The 18,419-nt window shown below is 48.3% G+C and overlaps 1 protein-coding gene across 19 annotated transcripts in view; it reads right to left on the minus strand.

The window, feature by feature from the left end:
• MICAL3 (microtubule associated monooxygenase, calponin and LIM domain containing 3) overlaps nt 1–18,419 on the minus strand; it is a 2,299,897-nt gene that overhangs the window by 1,084,496 nt on the left and 1,196,982 nt on the right. The window lies entirely within an intron of this gene.

Below are 18,419 nucleotides of genomic sequence, written 5' to 3' on the forward strand. Positions count from 1 at the left end.
CAGTACTCAGACCACTGTCTTTTCTCAACAGCACATGACATGCTCATCGCCAAGGGGCTCTCCTCTATTCTCTCGAATCTCTCCTCCTTTCTCCAATTTGCTGACTGCACCTCGTCTCTTTACCACATTCTTGTTCCCCCACCCAGCTCAAGTGTACAACTTTTAGACACAAAGCCCACTACACCTCCTTTCCCTCTAATTTCTTGCGCTGGGACTTTACCTCATCCCCAACATCTTCCATTTTCTTTTTTTGGTTTGAAATAGGTTTATTAAGTTTTGAAAAAGGCATACAGCATTCCAATGTAAATCCCCCCCACCTGCTACATTGCCCCTCCCCTCTGTCCCTCACCATCCACCTCCCGAAAATCCTCTCCCATCCAACTCCGAGTCCTTGATATCGCACATGCACCGCCTCTTGAGGGGTTATTCCCATGCCTCTGGTTCTTGGAGTCTGTTGGCTCATGACTAGCCGGTCTTTCTCCACATAATCCATAGCAAGCAAACAAAACCATTTTGACCACCAAAAATGTCCTTGTGCCTCCTCAAAGGGCAAAGGGGGAGGTTGTCCGGTGAGGACTGCATGTCATTGAGAAGAGTGCCCCATCGAAGTTCCAGAACACAATTTCTTCCATTTTCTAGTTAGTCACTAGAGTGTTTTTCTCCTCCTCCTTTCCCTCTATCATTCTTTTATTTCTTTTTTTATTAAAGTTTTACACAATCTTTAACAAGAGAGAAGCCTTTAACATGAGAAGCCCCTTTACAATATGAATACAGAATTATGCAATGCTAAACAACAAATGCTGGGGCCTCAATGGTAGCCCTCTTAAACCTAAAGAGGGATTGGAAAATAGAAAACTCCGGGAGGAAAGACCATTTCCCATTCTCATAGTCCAACTGCCTGAAATTAAGTTATAGCAGTTCATACCAAATAAATAAGTGTCATTTCCTCAGTTCAACTGAACAATGACATGTGGAGATTCACATCGCCACTCTGATTCAAGGGTGTACTTAAAGGACAGGGAATGTTCCAATCCTATATTAGGGATACTCTATCCACCAAAAATAAAGACCCCAATATAGTGATCAATGTGAACAAGGGTAGCGTTCTAGGGTAAGAAACATTTACAGTAGTCAACTCCCATCTATTTCCCCCCTTTTATTAATAGAACAGTTTTACATGGCCTAGTATGTAGGGCAGATCATGTCACTAAAACACTAATATAGATTCAGACTACTGCGGTTTTCTATATTCCCAAGTTAGAATCTCATACAAGTGGAAGCTGTCTGTACAGCTTGTGTATTCAAGCACAGAGGGAAACATCCAACACTTGTTTATGCAAGTTCACCCAGACTGCTAGGGTATTCTATAGACTTAAGCCCCATCCGCTTCAGCAGGCCATTTCAGGGATCAAATTCAGTAAGTCCACTGGCCTCTCAGCATCCCAGAAGATGTACTCCTTCCAAGTAATGGCTAATTTAGCCAGGTGTACCAGTCCCGCTTTGACTACTCGTGCAAGAAAGGATTTCCAAAGTGTCTAGTAGTCTCCTCCTTTTCTCACTTGCCAGAGCCAGATTCGGGAAGAGCAGGATCTTGTGTTGTTGATTCCCATTTGCGCTAGCAGCCTTTAAAATTCTGTCTCGAGCATTCAAAGCTTCAACAATAAGAGTTGGTCGCACCTTGACTGATTTGTTTGGCCTATCCCAAATTCTCTAGGTATTCAAGCCTGCTCTCCATGACCTTTTATTCTCTTTTAAACCCCAATGACTGCTTCCATTTCCTTCCTCCACCCCTTGAGCAAAGGGGCTGTCTGGGTGCGCTGATCATCCAACTCAGATTCTTTGTTCTAAAGTGGTGGTTCTGGACTCCAGCTGGGCCGCTTGATCAGTTGGCTTATAAAATTGTGCCCTCTAGGCGTGTCATTGATTCTTCAATGCATCCCAGTGCAGCCATACCTATATACAAGATCTCTCGTAGGTGAGGAGGGTCTTCATACTTCCTGGTTAGTCAAGCACAGTTTACTTAATGAGCCGCAGGAGCTAAGAAATCGATTCCACCACTTTTTCCTTTTTATTTCTGCTTTTCCCCAGGCACCATTATTGGGCAATATTTGAAAACCTCTTTACTAAGCGTGAAGATCAGCAGGGCATTGGTTCCCAGGACATTAAGTGGGCAACAGATCGATGGTACTCAAGCAGCTGAGATGTGTGGAATATTTCCAAGGCTTTCAGGCAGGGTAACGGGTCCACAATTACAACCTCAAAACCATAATGTTAAAAATGTTAACTGTCCGTATAATATCTTCGCTGTTGGTTTAAGGGAGTAATTAGAGTGCTTCTTGTGGCTATCTTATGACATTCATACTTTACAAGGGTTTGCCAGTGGGGCGAGACACAATCACGATATGTCAAGTGTAACGATGTAAAATATTTTTGCACACAGTTAAGATGGCTGCCGCGTACATACCTCTTAACATCCAGGCTGCAACAGTTCTCGCCGCTGGTATGGCTTCCTTAACAATGCTCTATGGGAAGGATTGTACTGAGACAGCCCCAACAAAAACTCACAGGCTCAATGCTGCATAGAGCGCAGTCTTGCACAGACCAAACTGGGGCCCTCAAAAAATGCAGCAGCCAGTCCGTCACACCTCCCTCTCCTGTTCCGCTGTGGCTGCTTGCTAAGTCCTGCTCTCATCATACCTTCCAAGCAGTTTGTTCAGCCCCGATCAGCAACCAGGCATGCGCTCGCCCGAAGGCCCTACAGAGACATTCAGTAGGCATCCCGGCAAGCTCCATCAATTCGCTCATGGCCCGTGCTGAAAGGGGTGCGGCTCCTCAGAGAATTGTGTCCCATTCAGTAGTTTGATTTGACCCCCCAATTCCAAACACTGTCGGGGCAATTGCGGTGCCAGCACTCCCACACTGGGTTGATTATAGCCCCAAGTGGTGGGGGTAGGCGGACTAATAGGATTTCTTAGCACACTCCTTCACTGTGCTCCAGAAAAGTGCAGTCATCTTGGATAGCCTCCATGACGCCGCAATAGTCTTTTAATCTCCTCTTTATTGGTCCAGTTCACTCCAAACCTTCTGTAGAAGCCTCAATCTCACCTCCTACAGTCTTAGGTTTTGCCACTTGTACTCCCCTATACCTCTTTCTACCACTGCCTCCTTCAGTCCTCTAAATTTTCCTCCAATCAGCACTCCTTTCTCTACCACCTTATCCTTCACACCTCGTCTCTCTACATCCCCGCTCTATAGCCTACCCTGCTGCTGTCCTCCACAACCGCTGAACACCCACCTCAATGGTATCTCTGGGCAAACATTTATAGTTCCATGCTCCCTCTCCCTGGGTTAATGACCTGCACATATTGGAGATTCACTTTGTTCTTATGCAATTAGTTCATTTTGAATATGTGTTTAACTTTGTTCTTATGCAATTAGTTCATTTTGAATATGTGTTTAACTTCAGGTTCTGGCAATTATGCCATGCGCCTTTCCAATGTCCGGATGACCGAGGCTACACAGAGCCAGCCCGCCATCTTGGATTCCATTTGAGTGCAATGCAGACGCAGCGACTCTAGAACGCAGTGTCAGAAAGGCTGCACATATGCTGCCCAGAGCTCAGTGTTCCATAGGAGCAGTGTGTTTCCACACTGGTAAGCAGATTTGTCACTGTCACCAATCATCTGTCACTCTCCGGCCGCCCGCCATAGGTCCTACTCCTGCTCCCACCTATAAGGCCAAGAACCTCAGGCTCATCTTCGACTCCACACACTCCTTCTCTCCTCACATCTCTGACATCTAAGTCAAACTACCAGCTGCACCACCTCAGAGGTATTCTTCCTTTCCTCACCTTCCCCCATAAGCATACCGTCACCAGAGCTCCGGTTCACTCTAGGCTGGACTATTGCAGCAGCCTCATTCTAAACCTACCTGCCTCTACTCTCCGTCCTCTACAACTAATCGAGAACAGGCCTGCAAGACTTGTCCTTGGCCTCAAGCCCAGGGATCGTATCTCTCCAGTGTTGAAATCTCTCCACTGACTCCCAGTTGCAGCAAGGATCAAGTTCAAGACCCTCTACAATCTCCACAAGGCCTTCTAGGGTCTGGCACTGTAATACCGCCAACTCTTACTTCGGAAACGTTTTCCTACTCAAGCTCTTCGCTCCTCCAACTCCTTGAGGGTTGGACACTTCTCTAAGCAACGAGTTGGGGCAGATCTCTTTCTTCGCTGGCACCTCCTTCTGGAACAGCTTCCCTGCCTCTCTGAAACTTGAGCAGAACCCTCTCCGGTTCCGGAAGCATCTCAAGACCTTCCTCTTTGCTTCTGCCTTCTCTCTTCCTCTCCCCTGCTGATCTCCTGTCTGATACTGCACTGGCCACCTAGCTATCCTTTGAACTTAGGCCCAGGTCCCTGCTCATTCAGTTGCACACTCACACTGCCTCCTGGCATGCCCTGCACTGTGGTCTGTATCTGTAACTCTCCAATCCCCTTCCGGCACTTATTAACACCTGTTGTCTGCACTACTTGTATTGATGCCATGACCTGCACTTGCCCATCCTTCCTCCCCACCCCCAGGGACTTCTACCATCCCGCTTCCCTGCACTTGAGTGATCTCAATGACACTAGGTCTAGCAAGATCGTTGTTTTTTGTCCTCCCTCTGTTCCCCCTCCCTTGCCTTGTCGTGCCTTGAAAGACTTGTGTATAGGCGCGTTATAAATGCCATATCATATCATAATGCAGGCGCAGCGACTCTAGAACGCTGTGTCAGAAAGGCTGAACATAGGCTGGCCCGAGCTCAGTGTTCCAGAGGAGCAGTGTCTTTCCATACTGGTAAGTAGATTTGCCCTCTATTGCAAAATATTCTTTTCTAATACAGAACAAAACTGATTTATTTCCCGCAGGGATAGAATTAAAGAGCATGTTTGATTGGCAACATTAATGAGTAGGTTAGTAAATACTGGTTGTTTCTTGAAGGGCCAGGTACTCTTTGGTGTATGTGGCAGACCTATGGTTCTCATGTGGGGGGGTGAGAGTAGTCAAGGGATCTTCCACCATACCATCTCCATGCAGAGCATCTGGCCCCCTTTCCTTGGCTACACCAGCACCCATTTTAGGGGACAGGTGAGAACTTTGTCACAACAGACACCAGAAAAGGAATTCTCTGAGATAAAGTTATCATATTGCCAATGCTTAAGAAGATTTGTACATCAACAATGAAAGAGGAAAACAGGGACCTCTACAGAGCAGTTTTCTGACAGACACAAACGGCCAAGAATGGATTTGTGAAATTGCCACGCTTTTGGATCCACTCTATGTTAAACAAGCAGCAGATGGAAAGGTCCAGAGAGGTGACACAATGAACTCTATTGCCGATGTGAAGGTATAGAGATGGGTGTAGGCGAAAACCTGACATTAACAATAAGTTATCCAGGAGCAAAATCCTGAAAGAGAATTTGCAAAATAACCACACTTGATTGGACTTCCAAAACAGGGCATGGTGAGCCTCAAAGGCATCCATTGGTTAAGGGGAGGATGGAATGAGAGACTTAACGCTTGGTTTGATAAAGTTGGTTGATAATCTTGCCTCCAAGACAAGTTGCTTTCCATTTGATTGCCACCAACCCCCAGTGACTGAATTCTGAATGAACAAACATTGCAATAAAACCTTGTTCACGCTTCCAATAGGAATTTCCCCAATTTCTTCATGACACTCCTTACAGGATAACACTTGTACCTCATTCACTCTCCTAGCAGACGTGGTGTTAACTACTGTAAAATGGCCCTTTCCCAGGAAAATAAAGTCAATGCACGTCATTGGCTCCAAATGTTTCCTTAAAAGGGATTAACAAACTCAAATCCCTCTAAGCAAGTTATTTCTGAAACGGATGATAAAGATGATGCAAACCAACAAAATTACACTTACAGGCTGCATGCTGTAAATTAAAAACTGAACCACTTTCCACACAAGTCATTGTCTAGAAAGCTTAGACTGATAAGCGTTCACCTCGGACATCAGTTTTCAGTCTACAGCAGGACACATGAAAAGCCGACTGCCCTTCAGGCTACTGAGATTGATGAATTGAAGGGTACAAAATGAGAAATAACACCTACTATTGCAGCATTAAGTGGGAGGGAATCTCGATTGTTGTACTTTAACAAAATTACAGAAACTACTTAAAAATGCTCAAATATCAGCTCTATAATAACAATAATCAATGAGCCTTAGAGACTCTAAAGAATGTAAATAACTAAACGTTTTGGAAGCTAACCAACATAACCATCAGCACTGTTGCTCCTAAGGACGTTTGCTGTATTGAATCGACCTGGGTCAATTTCTAAGGGGAATTGTTTGCAAAGCCAATACAGGAACAAGCAACCAGATTACCGTACTTAGCATGTAGGGATGCTATGGCCTCTCAATGGTCCCAGGATGATGTGTTTTTGGCTATCTTAAGGGCAAATCTTCTAGGTCACCTGGACCACATTGTTTATCCCGTTACCCTTCAAAATGATCCTATATTATGGTCAGGTATCTTGTTTCCTTTATTTAAGGAGATCTTGTCAACATTGATTACAATAAATGCACGTTCATCCACAGGCACCTTGGCGCTAAAAGAACCAGCAAAACAAACCATCAGCCGCTCTCGCCTAAAAGAGGAAGGTTTTGACAGCTCAACAAATAAGATAGATTATTCTCCATAGCACACGAGGCATCGAGGTCCAGAGCCTGGTGGCCACCACAGAAAAAGCACGGCCGCCAACATGAAGAAGCCGGATCTTAGGAACAAAGATAAAAGCATTATTCTAAGAACAGAGCACACGGCTGGAGACATACGGTCAGTATTTCTGTTGCACATACTCAGCCGCCAGCCCATAAAACCCCCTCTGTACAATGCACCAAGATGTGAACTGTACTCGTTTCTCAATAGGAAGCCAATGAAGCTGGCGGAGAACAGGTGAGATATGATAAGAAAATGGGACATGGGACACCACTCGTGCAGCAGTGTTTTGTAAAACCTGAAGCTGTCGTATTAAATACAGCGGCCAAGCTAAAAACACGAGTTATAGTAGTTTGCTCCGCTCAAAACAAGTGAAGCAACCACAGGAGCATGGAAGTGGACAGGAATGAAAGGGAGGACTTTCCGTGCAATCTTTAGTTTGAAATGACCAGACTGGCAAACAGTTGGCACCTGTGTATCCAGTTAAAGTGAAGCGCACAGTTGAAAACCGAGATCCTTCATCACTAGGACAGGAGACGGCAGTGAGCCTAGAGAAAAGGGTCAAAAGTCAGAGGTCCAGAGAGAGGCAGCTGAGGGGGGACCCACCACCAAGACCTCCGTTTTGTCCTCATTCAGCCCAAGCCAATTATAGCTCATCCACCGCCTCCAGACACTCCTGCAGCTGGTATGCACTCTCCTGTTGACGAAGATCAATATGAACAATAATCTACATATCAGCATATGAGTAGCATCGGAGGCCGTGGGTATGGATGAGATTACCCGGAGACTGAATATGCATGTTAAACAGTGTAGGGGACAAGGCGGAACCCTTAGGAATACCACAGGAGAGAGAGAGAGGGGCAGAGAGGAAAGAAGAAAGACCGAGTATGCCCAGTCAGGAATGATTCAAACCATGCCAGCACCTGGCCAGATACCCCTGCCCTCCATCAAACATCCAACTATGATGGAGTGGTCAACCGTATCAAACACATCTGTCAGATCTAAAAGTATCAGTGCGCCCATGCCACCCTGATCGGAGAGCCGGGAGAGGTCATCCACCACAGTGACTAAAACACTATGTGCACTGGCCAAGGCAAAAGCCTGATTGGAATGGATAAAAAAAGACAGATCGCTCAAGAAAGTAGCTCAGCTGAGGTGAGACCAGTGTCTCAAGCAGTTTCATAAAAAAGGGAAGTAAAGAGATAAACTGAAAGTTAGACAGAACAGCAAGATCCAGTGAGGGATTTTAATAAAGGGGTGGAGGGGGAGGTCACACCAGGGCATGGAATAATTCTAGAGCTGCAAGAGTAGTTTGCTGCCTGCACAATCCATGAGGCAATCTGTGGCATAATGTTCATGATTTTCAGAGGTTTGGGGTCAAGAGGGGAGGCAGACTTCGTCTTCCAAGTAGTCCTCATGATCTCATCTGGGCTAGAGGTGGGAAAAGCTGACCACAGCTGCGTAGGATCAGCAGACAGTGAGAGGAGGCCTTCTCACTGATCTTAGGCCAGGAGAGGCAATTTTGCCTCCAATGTCAACATCTTTCGAAAAAACTGGGCAAAAGAACCAGTGACTGGGAAGGAATAACCCCAGACTGGGTTTACCCGACTCGTGGACCACATCGATAATTATCCAGATTTTCAAAAAAAGGGGACCATGCAAACCCATCCAATTATAAGCAGATTGCAAATTTAGATGCATCAAGCAAGATATTTGCACCATTGATTTTAAGGGCTTTAAACGTTTGGGTGGCTCGATTAGGGATTCTCCCAAGTGCCCAGATGGGCCTTAGGCAATCATTAGGCACCTCTTTAAATGGAACCATCATGCCTCATATTCTGGCCAAAGTCAAAAGAGGTTCCCATTGGATCTACCTACATCACCTCTATGGAGAGGAGTAATGCCTTTGGCAGGGTAATTGGGAAGAAACTTTGGAGCAAACTACTGTTATGGAAAATACCAGCTCCTCTAGTTCAAATACCCTCCCACCCTGTTCCATCAGGACACAAACACACAGGTTCTGTACGTCTTCAGTGGCAGTCTGGTATCTTGGGTATCAGCTTGTTCAGAGTTGGTTGTATCAGCACAGTTTCAGCATTGTTACATGGACTTCTGGTCCACCACGGTTTCCATGTGGTCACGCCACCGGTCTCTGTTTCTCTCCGTTTCGGGCTGCCACGTCCAGCTTTGGTTTCTCTGGCCTCCTGGTTACAGGCGGTAACACATCCGTCTCTTCGTGGGCTCTCGCGTCTGCAGGGCACTTTGCATCTTGCCTCTGCTTTGCTCTGAAGTTAGTGTTGCTCTCTTTTTGAAACTTGTGGGCTCTTTCATCTCCCCAGGCTCCTCCCCTTTTCAGATTGACGCAGCCATGTGGAGGCCCCTGTGTAAAACGTAGTTCCTTTTTCTTTTTGTCTGGTGGATTGTCCTCTCCTCCATAAGCCCTTTTCTTCGTTTCAGTGGAATGGGAGTTTAAAAAGAAGGTTTTTCATTTTGTGATGGCATTAACATGTAGAAATAGCATTTGTTTCTCAAATATATTGATTACATCTTTTTGTCCAACTATTTTTCACAAATGTGTTTCCTTCAATGTTCAAGAAGTAGAAGTGGATTAGGTGATTTGACCCAATCCATATTTTCAAAAGAGAAGTGATCAAATTTTTTTTATTGCGGGGTGAGAGCCCCTGCAGCCCCCCTTTTCTTCCCCCTGCCAGTATTAATATTCCTTACCCCACCCCCACATACATTTTATTTGAAACTTTATTCTGTAAAAAAAAAAAATTTGAAAAACTATACGTCACTTCTTCATCGAAAAGTGTACAGTTCCTCACCGTAGTGACTAACGTACTCTGAGTCCATAGTCCCCTTTCCTTCATACTGCATGGGCGTCCCTCGTTGGAGACAGGAGACAGAACCTTTCTCATCAGAAAAAACCTTCTTCCCCTTTAAATTTAGAGGCGTGCAGGGCCATGCACTGCCCTGACTCCGCCCACCGGTGCCACTCAGTCCCCATTGACGCGTCGACAATATTAAACATTGCCTTATGACACCAGTATTATTAGGGGGAGGATGGTGAGACTTATGGAGGAAAGGGGACTATGGACCAAGAGTACGTCAGTCACTACAGTGAGTAACAATTACTTACGTACCATCCCCTTTCCTCCATACTGCATGGGCGATTACAACTGAATGTAGCCCTAGAGTGGAGAGGAGACCCTCTTTAAGAAAACAGATTCCTTAGAACCGGAGTCTGAAAGCTGCACCTGACTTAGAGCCTGCATCCAAACAGTAATGCTTACAAAAAGTCGAAGGAGTGGCCCAGGTGGCCGCCCTGCTGATGACCTGCCAAGCGACCTGCCTTTGTAATGCAATGGCTGTGGCATTGGCTCTGACAGCGTGGGTGTGCATGCTAGCTGGAAGTTGCTTGTGCTGCCCCTCTCAGGCGTCCTTGATGGCCGAAACCACCCACAGTGCTATGGAGGCCTTGGATGCCTGAAAACCGGGACTTGACACCAACGACACCCACACCTCTAAGGTGATAAACAGCACGTCCGACTTGCAGAACTCCTTGGTCCTGTCCAGATAGAATTACAGAGCGCGTCTGACATCTAGACAGTGCAAAACCCTGAGCCTCGTCCTTAGGGTCGGCAAAAAACATAGGTAAGACTATTTTCTTGTTTAGATGGAAAGCGGAGGGCACCTTAGGTAGGAACGGGGGGTGTGTCCTCAGGAACACCTTATCCTTGTGAAAAAGTAGTAGAGGGTTCTGAAGCCACCAGAGCCTGGATCTCGCCGACTCTGCAAGCAGAGGTGAGGCCCACTAACAGAGCTGTCTTAATGGTGACCAGCCTGATGTCCGGGGACGTCATTGGCTCGAAGGGCTTGTGCGCCAAGGCGCCCAACACTACATTGAAGTCCCACACAGGGTGTGGGATTTTGATGGGCGGGTAGAGCCTGGAGAGGCCCACCAAATGTCTCCTCACTACAGGGTTGGAAGAAGAGAAGACGACTTCCTCTGAATTTCTGTAGGCCCCTATGGCTGCCAAATACGTGCGGCATGTATCCACCTGCACGCCTGAGGGAGCAAGGTGCACAGAGGAGAGCACATCATCCAACATGCACATCAGGGGGGGGGGTCGATCTCCTTACAGTCTTCCCAGTGACAGAACCTAGTCCATTTACTCGTGTACTGGCTTCTGGTAGCCTTACTTCTAGCGCCCTGAATGATTTCTAGGTTAGCCTGTGATAGACTCTGGTGCTTCAGCGTGACCTGCTCAGGAGCCACGCTGCAAGGGCTAATTTCTGTGCGGCAGTGTATGACCCTGCCCTCCTGCTGCGCCAGAAGATGTGCTGGGCCCATCATAAGGCAAATGGGTGGCCTGCCCGAGAGGCTGAGGAGCTCAGAGAACCATGGTCTCGCCCGCCACCACAGAGCCTTCAGAATGATGCTGAGGTGACAAGATTCCTTTATCTTGCAGATCACCCCGTGAATAAGGGGTGTGCAAGGGAAGGCAGACGGTGTCACGCCATTCCACTGTAGCTGGAATGTGTTTCCCAGGGAGCCGGGGCCTTGCCCCTGCCAGGACGCAAACTGCTGGCACTTCTTGTTGTCCCAGCATGTAATAAGATCCACTTGAGGATGCCCCCATCTGCTGAAGATCTCCAGCAGCACCTGATTGTTCAATTGCTACTCGTAATTGTTCGCTCCCAGTCTGCTGAGCCTGTCCGCCTCCAGGTTTGACTCCCCAGCAGGTGGACGGCCATGAGGTAGATATTCTCCAGGGCCCATTCCCACATGCCGATCGCCAGTCTGCACAGAGGAGGGGACCTGGTGCCTCCCTGCTTGTTGACGTAGTACATACTGGTCGAGTTGTTCATCTGGATGAGGACAACCTTGCCCCTGAGAAGCAGTAGGAATGCTCCGAGCGCTAGCCAGATTGCATTCAGCTCTAACCAGTTGATGTGGTATTCCTACTCCTGTCGAGTCCAGGTGCCGTGGACCGAGAGGCCGTCCAAGGTGGCTCCCCAGCCATCGAGCGAGCAGCCTTTGGTGGTGATGGCCGGCGGGGAGGGTGGCCGCAAAAAAAAAGGCTTGCCCGTCCGTACGTTGCAGTCCCTGGACCACCATGTTCGGTCCGGGTGGAGAGATGGAGGGACGTTCATCATCTTGGATTGAGAGCCCCACGCCTGTGCTGCTGAATCCTCCTAATCATTATCTCGTGTGTGCGGCACGGCTAATAGGACCGCTGCAAGTACTGGTGCCACCATGCCGAGGTCACCTCTGCTGAGGAAGTGGGCGGTGGCCCTCCTGATGGCTGAGATTTTGTCCTCCGACGGGAAGACCTTCTCGGAGCACATGTCCCAGATGAGTCCCAGGAATGTCAGTCTGCGTAGGCTGCAGCTGTGACTTCCTGAGAATGAGCGAGAAGCCCAGATCGTGCAGTGTGTTCATAAGGGACTGGGAAGAGTGGAGAACTGCTTCCGGAGATGTAGCCCTGACGAGCCAGTCGTCGAGGTATGGGTAGATGTGGAGACCTTGCGCTCTGAGGAGGGCCGCCACTGCATTCATGAGTCTGGTAAAGACCCTGGGGGCCAAGTTGAGGCCGAAAGGAAGGACCTTGTATTGAAAATGGTAGCCCATGATCCTGAACCATAGGAAAGAACAATGGGGCTGCCAAATCAGGACATGTAGGTACGCGTCCTTCAGAAACAGGGAGCACATCTAGTCTCCCTTATCCAAAGTCTCTGCTATAAAAGCTGGCTTAACCATCTTGAATCTTTGCAGGGGTAAGGAGAGGTTGAGGGTGGAAAGGTCCAGCACAACTCTCAGGCCCACCTGGTTCTTCTGAATGGTGAAAATCCTCGATAAAAGCCAAAGCCTTGCTGGGAGGCTGGGACTTCCTCCACTGCCTAGCTCTCTACAAGCGACCGGATCTCCGCCAAAAGAGTTGCTGTCCCAACCTGTGGGAGCAGAGGGGAAGAAGGAGGAGAGGTTGGGATAGGAAGGCGGTACCCCGTGGATGCTACAGAGAAACAAATGTGCATGGAGAGGAAGTCTGCCCCCCACCGGAGACATGTGGACCCGAAGGGGCGTGTCATGCTTTCTTTCCCTCAGAGGCTGTCGCTGAGGGGGACTGAAAAAAGCCCTTACCCCCCATTCCCCTTTTGTTGCTTGCGCCGGCTCTCAGACGGCGAGGAGTCCGGCTGCCTGGATCAGTGTTCCTGGAAGCCGTGGAACCCTCAATATGTACAACCCCTTTTAGAGCGCTGCTAGGATTGGGTGTACAATTTGGACATGGTCTTTGTAAGGATGGATAAAGACTTTGCCGTTTTTGAGCTGTTTTTCTTTTTGTCCGGCTCCTCGTCCAAAGAGAAGTGGAAGAGGTCCCCCCCTCGAACGGTAGATCTAGAATGCACTCTTGGACATCCGGGTTGAATTTTGTTGCCTGGAGCCAGGCTGTTCTTATGTCCGTGGCGATACAGATGGCACGACCTGAGGTATCAATATGAGCCACTGTGGGTTCCATGAGGTTCTGCTCCACCAGCTTGGCTTCAGCTAGCCCCGCCTTAAACCATTATTGGCTCTGGGTGGGGAGTTCTGGGAGGAAGTCTGCAATTTCCCACCATAATCTCTGGTTGGCAGCAGCAAGCATGGAATCATTGTTGGCCTGACGTAGATGTAAAGAGGCGTTTGGAATAGAGTTTCTTGCCATATGCCTCCAAGATCTTCTCCTCCTTGCCTAGTAGCGCTGCAGAGGACGAGGCAGAGGACGACTGGGGCTTGGAGTATAGTGATGCCGCAGCGATCACCGAAGAGTATGGCTGAGGATGGGCCGAAAGCAAGAGTGTATCCCCCTCCACCTGCCTGTACTTGGCATCCCGGCGTCGAGTGACCGGCTGGGCTGAGTGGGGTTTGAGCCAGGAGACTACATCAGTCTGCATAGGAATCCCAGATTTAGCAGAGGGGCATTGTGTGAGGACATCAGCCAGAACCCCCTCTGCCGGCTGCTCTAGTTCGGGTTGGGGAGGCCCAGGTACTCCGCCAGCCCAGCAAGATGTTCGTGGAAGGCCCTGGCTGAGGATGGCATGTCTGGATCCGGATCCTCCTCTGTATCCTGCGGATCTGGAGGATCTTGTGGGGGAGGAGGAGTAGTAGTTGGAGCCGGAGGCTAGGGTACAGAGACCGCAGCCAGAGGCTGAGGAGGCGGCGAAGGCTGCGGTGGAGCCCCCTGAGGGGCCAGAGGAGGGGGCTGCGCCGGGGCCTGGGGCGTCTGCAGAGGCATCTTTGGTGCCTCAAGCATTGTGGGGAGGACTTCCCTGATGGCATCTTTGATAACCCTCATCTGAGGTGACTTCATGAGGCCAAGGAACCTCTTGAAGAGCACCTCCTCACTGGCCAAAGAGGTGGCAGGGGGTGCCAATGAGGTAGCGGGGAGCTGCTGGAGCTGCTGCATACCCTGTCCATATGGACACCAGGGAAAGCTGCCCTGTGCAACTGAGGGGTAGACTTTAGGCCACATACCTGGTTGAGGCCAGTCCCACCTTGATACTCGTTCTTCGCCGAATTCCTGGAATGGCGTCGGACGGGTGCCTCTTTCTGGCGCGGTGGCCATTTTGTCAGGCTGCCTGCCACGTGTCTACGACGTGGTGCTCAGCCAGCTGGGCCCGGTCTGGTCCAAGACTCTTGCTTGTGGATCACAAGGCCTACCCTGTTCCTCGGGCCTAGGCCCGGTAAGGGAGGGGGAGGGGACTCTCGACCCAGGGTTCGGAGCTGCGTGTAGGCACCCCCTTGAATGTATTGCCGCTATTGGGGCGTAGCCCCTCGGACGTATTTCCAGTATTAGGGCATAGCACCTCGGTCATGGAGCTGGTAAAAGGGCGGAGCCCCTCGGGTGTAGACGTCTCTCAACACTGCGCCCGGAAGGATCAGAGGATCCCTCACCCCGAAGGCCAGTAGCTGAAGCAGCCTCGGTGCATGTGCCGGTAGAAGGACCTGACCAGTCCCTCATGCACGGGAGAGTCCCTGGGAAGGAGTCTCCCTTGCGAGGTGCGATGGAGAATATCAGCCCTACCTTGGGCCTGGTTCGATGCTTCACAAAGTTCTTGAGATCCTCTGGAGGTGACCTCTGGAAGAGCTCCGTGCACACGGCTAGTCTGTTCTACAGCGCCTTCGAGGACAGCGAGTCACACGTCGAACATGATTGCTAACCGTAGTCTGGTCCAAGGCAACGTAGGCAGAGGGCGTAGGGGTCTGAAGTTGGGAAGAGACCATTGCAGGATAGACACCTGCTGAACCCTGTAGAAGTCGCCATGCGCTGGCGAGGAGCGTGACGCCTGAGGACCGAGTAGCTGAATGATAGAAAAGATAAAAAAGACAAAGAAGAAGTATCCGCGCGTGGAATTCATGGCCAAAGCCAAACCCAGGAGCGCTGGTGAATTCGGCTTGTTCCTGTCGATGCAGAAAAGAGGACTGGGTGTGGCGCCGGAGGGCAGAGTCAGGGCAGCGCATGCTCCCTGGGCTACACCCCCGCGCGACTCTACATTTAAAAGGGAAGAGGTTTTTTCTGGTGAAAAAGGTTCTGTCTCCCGTCCCTTGGAAGCGACGCCCATACACTATGGAGGAAAGGGGACGGTATTGATATGGACGATTCTTGGGTGTACCTCCGATCGCATTCTACAAATGAAAGGTTATGCCGAGGATGAGATATGGAGCAGAGATTCTATTGAGATGGGCTGAAGTTGGATTGCCTGAAGGTTTTTATTTTTTTATTTTTATAAAGTGAGTCTTGGGTCTCCTTCTGGGCACTCCCACAGCATTAATAAGATTTGAGTTGGGTCTTCATTCCATGTGGTCCCCAGCAGTGTGGAAGGTCTTTTTGATCTATGATTTTAATAGCGGAGAAACAGTCATTGCGTTGTGACATACAGCAAATTTTAAATAATTTAAAAAAGCGTGTCACCTGAACAGATGGGAAATTAGCTGTAAGGAATTGTTGGTGAAATTAAAATCTGTTTTTGCTTTAAAGGAATCCCTGGATCTGGTGAAAAAAACATTTATGGGAGGCGGATTGGATTCTTACAAAAGAGATGCAAAGCCATAAGTGTATTACATAATATACATTTAGATGGAAAACCAGTGAACAGATTGCTGAACTATTTGTTAAAATGACTAAATCCAATGTAGAGAGGATATTTTCTAACGATGAGGATAGAACTTGCGCGATACGATTTTGCGGATGCGACAACGTCCTGCGAGAGCCAAGGGCTTTTACATTTTGCAAGGGGAAACAAATTGAGACATTAAAACATTTGGGCATCGAGTGTGAGAACCTAAAGGAAACGAGAAGAACTTTACTGGGAAATGTTTTGGAGGGTTTTACAAATGCAGATACAGAGACCCTCTGGAATGTAATTTTGGAGGGAATGTCAGGGAGAATTTTCTTACAAGGCTAATTTCCTAAACCTAGCGAGTCCCCCAGCAGCGTTGCTGGATTTCTGGGGTTGGTTTTTTTTCTCTTGCTAAGAGTGAGACTCTTTTCCTCCCACTCTTAGACATGATTTGAGGTGCTTTTTGACTTAGTATGTGTTCATGGGCTATGGGGTATCCTCTTTCTACTCCATAGGGCATCAGCTCTTTTTGTATGTGTGTTACACAGCACCCTCAGTGCAGGAACACAGGGGTGTCATAGTGACTCCCCAACATAGATTCCATACCCTGGCACTGACTACTGTCTCCCAGAGAATGTAAAGTCACCATTGACTTTACTAGTCCTAAATTGTGAACAGAACCAGTACACACCATCATATTGTGGAAGTACTGGTAGGGGTAATTCGATTGCCCCTGGGTCTGTTTCCAAGGGGGCACTGTGTAGTCCCCCCTTGTCGAGGTTCTGGCTGGTGGCAGTGGTTACCACGCAAAATATTCCTTCAGAATATTCTCTATGGGATTTTCCCATTGATTTTAAACGCACCACGTTTTGGTGCAATGTTAAAGATACCGCCGCTTTATTTAATATTAAATCCACGGTTGGGTCTTTTTGCCAGAACTCGGTTCCAAAATGGCGTTTGTGTCCGTCTCTAACTCTGACCAAGGTCGAGCCCTTTGTTCCACTATTTTGGCGGGCTTCTCCACAGAAGCCCTCCAAATGGTTCCACTCTGTCTGGGTTCCATAGGAGGGGTGGAGGGGGGGATTTGGCACCCTGGACTGAGTTGCCGTAGCAACTCAAGTCGCACTCTTCTCTGATTGGCCCAGTGGTGAGACGCCCGGCTCGCCACTTAGCATGTGTGATTGACAGCTCGGCTGATGAATGGGGGTTTTTCTGCATAAAAGCAGGGCATTTGGTACTGGAACTTCAGAAGTCGCCACAGGACCTAAGAATCCGAAGAGGGAAGAAGCTGAGCCATCTGCAATGACGACACCACTGGTGAAGCCCTTCTACAACAAACTCACCACTTTCATTTCCCAACGACAAGAGACGATCTTCTGCTGGACGAGTCTTCTCCCCCTGAGCGGGTGGGACCAACCAGTTCGCCTCTTTCGCCTTCCAAAGAAGTCTCTTGGTCGAATCGCCCATGTCAAGCACCCTGGCGGCCGGATAGCCAAGCTTCACCACTTTGACCGTGAATAAAAGGACTGCACCTTTTAATCGGGAACTCCGCGGCTGGTTTCATCCCTGGGCAGTGCAACGTCTCCAAGTTTCCTCCTCGACGAGATCCTCTCTTCCCCTGGTCCGAAAAACGAACTGCAACCAATGCCAGGAACAACTGCCACCGCTGGAGCCTCCTCTCTCTTAAGGTACTGTGTCCTACATGGCCTCCCTTTCTACAGATTGCTAAAGGTGACCCTTAAATCCTTGGCTTTCTATACTGGGTTGGCCCCAGACCTTCTAACTTTGTTTCTTGAACTAAACCAACCTCTTATGAACACTCTGCAAAGACTTTTAGTGCAACTTAAACTGTGTGATCCTGGGCACATTTCGCTTTGCTCCATTTAAAGTGGGCCTGGCCTACGAACTTTGGCTCTACAGTATATTCTGCCTTTATTCCCTTGCTCTGACTCTTAAAAAGTGTTGGGACTATTATTCTTATGCTCTGCCTTTTTCTCTCCCTCTAACAAAACTATTGGAGTGCCATCTTAGTTAAGCGCTCACATCTGTCTTAACAAATAGTGGCGTTTTAACTCTGACTTGTCTAATAGTTATTAAGGGAGGTGTGTATACTTTATCTGCCTGTGTTTTAACTTAATTTTGATTTAGAGTGCTAGTGTATTGCCTAAAGTGTGTTTTAAATAAATAACTATACTTTTGATACAAAGCTCTGGTCAGTGTTTGTTTGCTCTACTGTATTTTTAGCCGTATTGTGTATACTCTACATACTGCCTTACTCTTCTTGAGAGAAGTCGGACTGCTCAGCCACAGCTACCAGGTAGATCTGGGTGGTGCAGACTGCTACCAATTGGGTTTACTGCTTACTCCTGTGGTCTTAATCTTTTTGTAGTGTTCCCTAAGGGAACTGCACAGGATTCTGCCTAACAGGGAAATAATATCGGCTTAAAGCTGCATTTAATAAGACTTTTAAAAAGGAGCTTTAAAATGCTTGAGAAAGATGAATTGGGTACAGACAATTTGTTTCCTAGTAAAATTCTTTTTTTTTTTTTTACATGTACTAAAATCAATTTTTCAATGTTTGACAAACTGAGGG

The sequence above is a fragment of the Ambystoma mexicanum genome, chromosome 12 (genome assembly GCF_040938575.1).
Source record: "Ambystoma mexicanum isolate Mex_15411 chromosome 12, UKY_AmexF1_1, whole genome shotgun sequence".
NCBI lineage: Eukaryota > Metazoa > Chordata > Amphibia > Caudata > Ambystomatidae > Ambystoma > Ambystoma mexicanum.